This window comes from Bison bison, unplaced genomic scaffold, assembly GCF_000754665.1.
Source record: "Bison bison bison isolate TAMUID 2011002044 unplaced genomic scaffold, Bison_UMD1.0 scf7180017864236, whole genome shotgun sequence".
Classification (NCBI taxonomy): domain Eukaryota; kingdom Metazoa; phylum Chordata; class Mammalia; order Artiodactyla; family Bovidae; genus Bison; species Bison bison.
Genome location: NW_011494808.1, coordinates 3,906,992 through 3,914,772, shown reverse-complemented (window position 1 = coordinate 3,914,772; position 7,781 = coordinate 3,906,992). Strand labels below are relative to the sequence as shown.

The 7,781-nt window shown below is 49.8% G+C and overlaps 1 protein-coding gene across 3 annotated transcripts in view; it reads left to right on the top strand.

Moving 5' to 3' along the window:
* The window catches only part of SH2D4A (SH2 domain containing 4A), a 56,720-nt gene that overhangs the window by 1,034 nt on the left and 47,905 nt on the right, over positions 1–7,781 (top strand). The gene's annotated exons all lie outside the window — the stretch shown is intronic.

The window sequence follows — 7,781 nt, the reverse complement described above, 5'->3', positions numbered from 1 at the left end:
GGAGTGAGTAGCCTGTCCCTTCTCCAGGGGATCTTCCTGACCCAGGAATCCAACCAGGGTCTCCTGCATTGCAGGCAGATTGTTTACCAACTGAGCCACCAGGGAAACCCCTGGTATCTGCTGCTGCTGCTGCTGCTGCTGCTGCTGAATTGCTACAGTCCTGTCCGACTCTGTGCCACCCCTTAGACGGCAGCCCACCAGGCTCCGCTGCCCCTAGGATTCTCCAGGCAAGAACACTGGAGTGGGTTGCCATTTCCTTCTCCAATGCATACCCAGCATACAAAGTCTTTATGGCTGGATCTCTCTAGAATGCAGTTTCCATTCTGTAGACTCTGAGAGATGTTTCTTTGAGTCTTCTGTTTTTAGGGACATTCACTTTCAAGATGCAACTACTACTAAAAGGAAAAAAGTCGTAATGCTAATTTTTTTAGTGTGAGTTCACCTTTCAAATGTACTACCTCCTCCTGACCCAAGGAATCCCTGGTAGCTTGGCCACATCTTTGGGGCCATGAATGAGGAGGAATTCTTTGTATATCAGGGTTAAAGCATATACACACAGAGACATGGGAAAGCGCGCATTAGCGCACACACACCCGTCCACACACTTTTTGTTGTGGACAAATACCTATGTTGTTGGGAAAAAACAGTTTTCAAAGTCACTTACAGAGAGGCATTCAAAGATCAATTTCTCTTCATTTTTCATTAAGCCAGGAAAAATAAATTTGATAAAACCGTTCAGGGTTTCAAAGATTGAGAAAATTAATCTCCCTTGTTTGCACAGACTCAAAAGGGAAGTCAGTTTAGTGACCTTTTTCTTGCACTGTCTTTTATTAAAACCTTTTTCCAATTAAGGTTTTATAGTGATATGGAAGTAAATATGAGTAGTTCATTTATTATTATTATTATCGCCAATAGCAGCTATTTATTAAACCCCTGTTTGGTCAGACACCATGCAAAGCACTTTTGCATAGATTTCATGTCATCTTCACGATATTTCTCCAAAACAGGTATCAGTGGTCCCGTTTTACACATGGAGAAGTGCAGTAATACATGCAAGGTCACACCCCAGTTGGTACCTAGGTCCACTGGACTTCACAGGACTCTGCACTCTCCAAGGACATCCTTGGTTTTCCTTCTAGCGGTAACATGTCCAAACTGAAGCATGAGCCTGTATCTTTCCGATCTGGCTTCTCCATTTCCTTGCATCCTTTGGTCTGAGTTAACCAAGTATAACGGGGCCTCCTGGCACTGTATTAGTTGTGAACGTGACACGCAGACGTGGTGGGTGACTGTGTAGACTGGGGCCGCAGAAAGGCTCTGTCCCCTGGAATCAGTGGCCTGGAGCTCTTTGAGAGACTTCGGGTTTCTCACTTTTGCTGAGTTAGTCTCCTCCTGGTGATGTAAGGTGTTCTTTGCTCAAATTCTTCCTTTGCAGGTTGTAGATTTTTCCCTTTCGTCTCTTTAAATCTATCATGCTACTCCCTCCTGTCCTTCAGAAAAACCAGCTGCTAGCCTTATAGGACTTCCCTTGTATGTTATCTGTTGCTTCTCCTGTGCTGCATGCTCAGTCGCTTCGGTTGTGTCTGACTTTTTGTGACCCCGTGGACTGTAGCTCACCAGGCTCCTCTGTCCTTGGGATTCTCCAGGGAAGAGTACTGGAGTGGGTTGCCATTTCCTTCTCCAGGGGATCTACCCAACCCAGGGATGAAACTCACATCTCTCTTGCATCTCCTGCATTGGCAAGTGGATTCTTTAACACTGTCACCCCCTGGGAAGCTTTTCCTTTGCTGCTTTTAATATTCTCTAATTTTTGTGATTTTAATTACAGTGAGTCTTGGTATGTTCCTCTTTGGGTTCATCCTATCTGGCAGTGGTCCCCAACCTTTTTGGAAGCAGGGACTGGTTGTAGGGAAGACAGTTTTTCCGAGGATGGGGATGGTGGGGGGTGCTAATGTTAGTGATGGGGAGTCATTGCAGCTTGGAGGTTGGCGACTCCTGCTGTCTGGAAGTATGTGTATTTCCTGGGCTGGAGTGACTGCTTCCTTTCCCAGCCTAGGGGAGTTTTCAGTTATTATTCTTCACATATTTTCTCAGGCTCATTTTCTGTCTCTTTTCCTTCTGGGCCCCTGTAATGCTAATATTAGTGCCTTGATGTTGTCCCCAAGGTCTCTTGACCTGTCCTCATTTCTTTCCATCCTTTTTTCTGCTCAGCAGCAGTGATTTCCACTCCTCCATCTTCCAGCTCACTGATCCACTCTTCTGTATTGTTTAGTCTACTGTTGATTCCTTCTGGTGTATTTTTCATTTTAGTTACTGTATTCTCCTTCTCTGTGTGTTCTTTATATTTTCTAACTCTTTGTTTAAAAATTCCAAGTTCTTGCTCTGTGCATACCTCCTGTCCTCCTGAGTTCTTTCATCATCTTTACAAGCACTGCCCTGAGCTCCTTCTTGGGTAGAAAGCTTATCTCCACTTCTTTTAGTTCTTCTGGGGTTTTATCGTCTTTCTTCATCTGGAACATGTTCCTCTGCTACCTCGTTTGTCTTTTTTTTTTTCTACATAGTTATTTGTATTTTTACAAATAGCTGGTCTGGAGACCCGTGCTGGCTTCCTGGAGGGAAGGGCCAATGTCTGCCCGCTGGTGTGTGGAGTTGGGTCTTGGCCCTCTGGTGGGCAAGGCGAAGTCCAGAGGCGTGTCTAGAGTCAGCTGTGGGCTCAGGAAGTCCTCAGGGCCTGCTCATGGCTGGGGCTTCGTTCCTACCCAGTTAGTTGTTTGGCCTGAGGCCTCTCAGCACGGGTTGCCTGCAAGCTGTTGGGTAGCCCAGGTCTTGGCACTAATGAGCTAAGATGGAAGCTGCCAGCAGCTGTGTCCTCATGACAGAAGATCCCCAAATATGTGTGCCTCCAGGATTCATGGCCCCAGGGTGACACGTAGCCATCCCCGCCTCCCTGGGAGACCCTCCAAAACCGACAGATAGGTCTTGCCCAGACTCCTATCAAATGACTGCTTTTCACCCTGGGTCCTGGTGTGTGTGAGATTTTGTGTGCGCCCTTTAAGAGTGAAGTCTCTATTCCCCCCACTCCTGTGGGATTCCCAAAATTAAGCCCCGCTGGCTTTCAAAAGCCAATGTTCTGGGGGTTCATCTTCCCAGATAAGTAGGACCCCTGGGCTGGGGAGCCTGGCCTGGGGCTCAGAACTCTCACTCTGGTGAGAGAAGCGCCAGTCTGTGGGTCGTCCACCTTGGGGTGTCTGTCTCACTGTGGTGTCTGTCTCATCGTGGTTCCTTTTCTATGTTTTTGTTTGGAGGAGATCTTTTCTTGTAGGTTCTGGTCTTTTTCATGGATGGTTTTTCTGTAGATAGTTGCGATTTTGGTGTTCTCATGAGAGGAGGTGAGCTCAGAGCCTTTCTGCTCCATCATCTTGCCCAGGCTCCTGTTGATTTTTTAATAGGATGGCTAGAAAATGTATAATTACAGGTAGCGCTCCCATTGGACAGCACTGCTCTAGACTGTAAACGTGGCCCCAACCGATTGAGCTGCTGGAGTGTCAGACCCTGAACTCTGTGCTTAAGTCTATTATCTCATGAAATCATCACAGCCAGGCCTGGAGCTGAGTTACTTTCACATTTCACAGGTGAGGAAAGGGAGACGGAGGGACCTTAACTGACTTGCCCAGGGCAGCAGCTGGTCAGTGACCCTGAGTCTGACTCTCCCATAGCTGGCACTGTTAACAAACGTTGCCCCTTGTTCAGCCAACCTGACGCATCGAGCTTACCTGGAGCTTGGTAACAGGTGCCATCGTCTGCGGGTGCCCTGCACACATCTGAACGTGTGCTTGTGTGGGTGTCCTCCCGTGGAACCTTTATTCCGTAAGTTTTTTTTTTTTCTGGTCATGCACACAGAGAAGGCCTTTTCTTGGTAGAGGCTGCCCAGCAATAGACACCTCTCCAGCTGGCGGGAACTTCTCGCAAGAAGCCAGGCTCTGGTCACTATGAGCGGTGACTGAGATGCTCCGTGTGCACCCTTGGAACAGGCTTGGGCTTGTGAGATTTCACTTGTGGATTCTCAGACGAGCTCCTTTATGCAGAGCCTTCCCTTTTCAATGAAATGATGGCAGAGCCCTGGTGTGAGCCATCTGCCGTGTCTGCTTCCCTCCCTTCCCTCCTGACCCAGCACAGTGACCTCCGTTGCTGGGTTCAGTTCTCAGCTCAGTTGATTTCTCAGCCGGGTCTCACCCTGTGAGTTGCCTCTCGGAGTCTCTTCACGTCGTGGTCCCTTGCTGTCTCCACGACTGTTGTCTTTTACATCTCTGCCTGACCCTGAATACCTGTGTTCCCCAGGGGAGCCTCATTCTGCCCTGTTGGTTGGTAAGCTTCAGGTGGGATTGAGCGTCCCTTAGACTCCATGGAAAACTTACTGAAAGCCTGGACCAGGAAAATCCGTACAGACGACATTTGCTGCAGAGTTGCCCAATGCTGACAGATTCCCTGAGCCTCATTCACAGACTCCCCGACTAGGTTAAGGTCAGGGTCTCTGTACTCCCTCCCTGGGGCATCTTTTCTTCTCTTTATGGAATCTCACACCTGTATTTCGAAACCAGACCTCTTATCTGAGCATTGGTCTCGTACCAGTTACCCAACAAGCATCTCTGCTCAGAAGACCCTTGGGCCCTTGATGCAAAACCATGTTCTTCAGCATCATCCCAGCTGTCTCCCCTCCACCCCCCAGGCCTGCTCCTGCCTCTCAGTCTCCACCATGATCTGCAGCCCGCTTTCCTTTGAGTCACCAAAGCCGGAAGCCTGGGAGTCCGCTGGTTACTCCCTGTCTCAGCACACTCCGTTGCTCCCTCCCACGGAGGTTCTCCCTACCACCCTGTGGGTCTGTTAGCAAGGGCCAGGCCCTTGTGTTGATGTCACTTCATTTAATCTTTGTAAGAATCCAGGGAGGTGAACATCGCCCGCCGCCTGATTCTTACACATAAGGAAACAGACTTGGAGAAAGTGACGTGGGCGGGTCACCGTTGGAGTCCAAGTTTGAACGTCAGATCTGAGTCTGCTCTGAGCCGCTGGTCCCAGCCCGCTCCGGGCTCACTCTGGGCTGGATAGTGTGACGGCCTTGGGTCTCACGTGTGGGGTGCTGGACTCAGATGCCCTCGAGGATGTTCCCTCTCACCCCTTGGAGCCGTGGAGCAGCCCGCCACCCCCCCGAGTGACCTACTCACTTGTCTGTGCCACCACCTGCTGCCCGGGACAGTGGTGCCCTGTGGATTCTCCAGCTCCCTTTCTGTCCCTTTTGTCTCTAGAATAGATATTTTCAAAGGTTTAAAACACAGACTCGCAGAATTATTACCTGCACTACCTTCAGGGAAGTCCCCATAGGACAGGGCCTTATTGTGCTAAATTGCTTCAGTCGTGTCCGATTCTTTTGTGACGCTATGGACTGTAGCCCTCAGGCTCCTCTGTCCCTGGGGCTTCTCCAGGCACAAATACTGGAGTTCGTTGCCATGCCCTCCTCCAGGGGATCTTCCCGACCAAGGGATCGAACGCGCATGTCCTCTGGCTCCTATATTGCAGGCAGATTCTTTACTGCTGAGCCACCAGGGAAGCCCAGGACTGGGCCTTGGTCTTCACTGAAACGTGGGGCTGGCGCTCTCCTGCTCTGCAGGGCCAAGACAGTGACCCCGTACCCCGCTCGCTCAGCAGAGCCCTGCGAACATTCATTTCCTGCCTTTCCTGTTGGTGGGTTTCCTTTTTTTTCTCTCAAAGGTATTTCAGTTTGGACAGTGCATCAGAGGTGACTCTAAACACAGGTTTTACTGCCTCACAGTCAGGTAAGGAATTCTGGTTCCATTGCACCAGCTCTACAATCCCAGACAAGGAACTTACCCTCCCTGACCCTCAATTTCCTTGTGGCTGAGTAGGGTTACTAACAGCCTCGGTGATGCTCTACATATTTCACGGCAGACCTGGCGTGGCCACCCATCAGAAGGAACGTGGCCGTAGCACCCAAATCCCTGAGGCCCTGCCGGCCAGGCATTTGTCCTCTGGTTTCTGGGTCAGAGGTGAGTGACCACGAGGAGCGGCCAGAGTGGTGGACAGTTCCTTGGGCATTGCGAGTTCAGGCAGCACATGGACACTGCAGCCCAGGGTCGGTGGAAGTCACCTATATGCACAGGAGTGGGGTTTCTGGGTCATATGGTAGCTTTAGTTTTTTAAGGAACCTCCATACTGTTTTCCAAAGTGGTTGCACCAACTTTGGTTCCCACCAGCAGTGTCGGTGGGTTTCCCTTCCTCCACACCCTCTCACCATTTATTATTTGTAATCTTTTTGATGATGGCTGTTCTGACCAGTGTGAGCTGATACCTTATTGTAGTTTTGATTTGCATTTCTGTAATAACTGGTGATGTTGAGCATCTCTTCATGTGCCTGTTGGCCACATGTATGTCTTCTTCAGAAAAACATCTGTTTAGGTTCTCTGCTCACATTTTGATTGGGTGTTTTTTGTTTTGTGTAGTTTTTGGTATTGAGCTGTATGAGCTGTTTAATTTGGAAATTAAACCTCATTGGTCACATTGTTTGCAAATATTTTCTCCCGATCCATAGGTTGTCTTTTCATTTTGTTGATGCTTTTCCTTTGCTGTGCAAAAGCTTCTAAGTTTGATTAGGTCCCATTTGTTTATTTTTGCTTTTCTTTCTTTTGCCTTGGGAGATCGAGCTAGGAAAATAGTTAGGATTTATGTCAGAGGGTGTTTTGCCTGTGCTCTCTGCTGGGAGTTTTGTGGTTCGTGTCTGACAGTTGTGGGCTCTTGGTTGGTCCCTCAGACCAAGAACATGAAATTAATCCTTTTGAGCACTTGTCTGTGAGTTCAGACTCATCGCCTCTGTTTTATCAAAGAGGAAACTCGGACTGGAGAAATAAAGTGCCGTAAACACTGGGATTTTCATACAGCGTTCTGGAGTTATGCCACACAGGCCCTCCACGTAAACCTCTTCACCGGGCCTCTGGGGCCTGTGCCAGGCGGGCCCCCGCTCCCCTTGTGACCTCAGCCCACGACCAGTTGGCTTCTCAAGCCTCGTCAGCTCTGGCAGAGACCCTGGTTCCATGTGACCCCTCGCCAGTTCCCATCCCTGGGCTTCTGTCACGCTGTTCCTCCTGTCCAGCACCAAACCCACTCTGTCCTCTGTCTAAATTCCATACCCAGCCTCCCCAGCTGAACGCCAGGAACGTCTTATTTCTTCTCTGTCCTTTCGAAGCTCCCTGCCTTCTCTGAGTCCTCGTTGGACGTAATCTCGCCTGGTCACAGAGTATGTGCCCCTGCCCACCCGACCCCATCGGTAGCACTTTAACACCCCTCCCTCAGCCAGGTGGCTCAGACGGTAAAGAATCTTCCTGCAATGCAGGAGACCCAGATTTGATCCCTGGCTTGGGAAGATCCCCTGGAGAAGGCCATAGCAACCCACTCCAGTATTCTTGCCTGGAGAATCCCATGGACAGAGGAGCCTGGCAGGTCCAAGGGGTCCCAAGAGTTGGACACAGCTGAGTGACTAACATCGTCATTGTCTCAGTCGTGCTATTTTCGTAATTAACTAGTGGTCCAGCGCCTGCCTCCTTTAGCTGAAACCTGAGTCCCTGAGAGCTGGGACTGTCTGTCTTGTTTGCAAGTGTCTGCAGCACGTCCACCTCAGGGCCTGGCACGAAGTAGACAGGTGGTGAAGTTCATCAAGTCGGTGACCAGCTGCCCTGTCCTCCTCTCCCAGGCCCTGGTGACCTGCAGGAGAGTGT